Source organism: Arachis ipaensis, chromosome B02, assembly GCF_000816755.2.
Source record: "Arachis ipaensis cultivar K30076 chromosome B02, Araip1.1, whole genome shotgun sequence".
Lineage (NCBI taxonomy): Eukaryota > Viridiplantae > Streptophyta > Magnoliopsida > Fabales > Fabaceae > Arachis > Arachis ipaensis.
Genome location: NC_029786.2, coordinates 15,405,262 through 15,405,514, shown reverse-complemented (window position 1 = coordinate 15,405,514; position 253 = coordinate 15,405,262).

Here is a 253-nt window from a genome sequence, read left to right as displayed (position 1 = left end):
GGTTTTAAGGGTTATTGGCTTTTTGCTCTTGCCTTTTGGTTTTAAGAGCTTTTGGCTTTTTCTGCTTGCTTTTCTTTTTCTATTTTTTTCGCAATTTTTTTTTCTTCAAGCTTTGTATTCACTGCTTTTTCTTGCTTCAAGAATCATTTTTATGATTTTTCAGATTATCAAATAACATGTCTCCTTGTCATCATTCTTTCAAGAGCCAACATATTTAACATTCATAAACAACAACTTCAAAAGACATATGCAC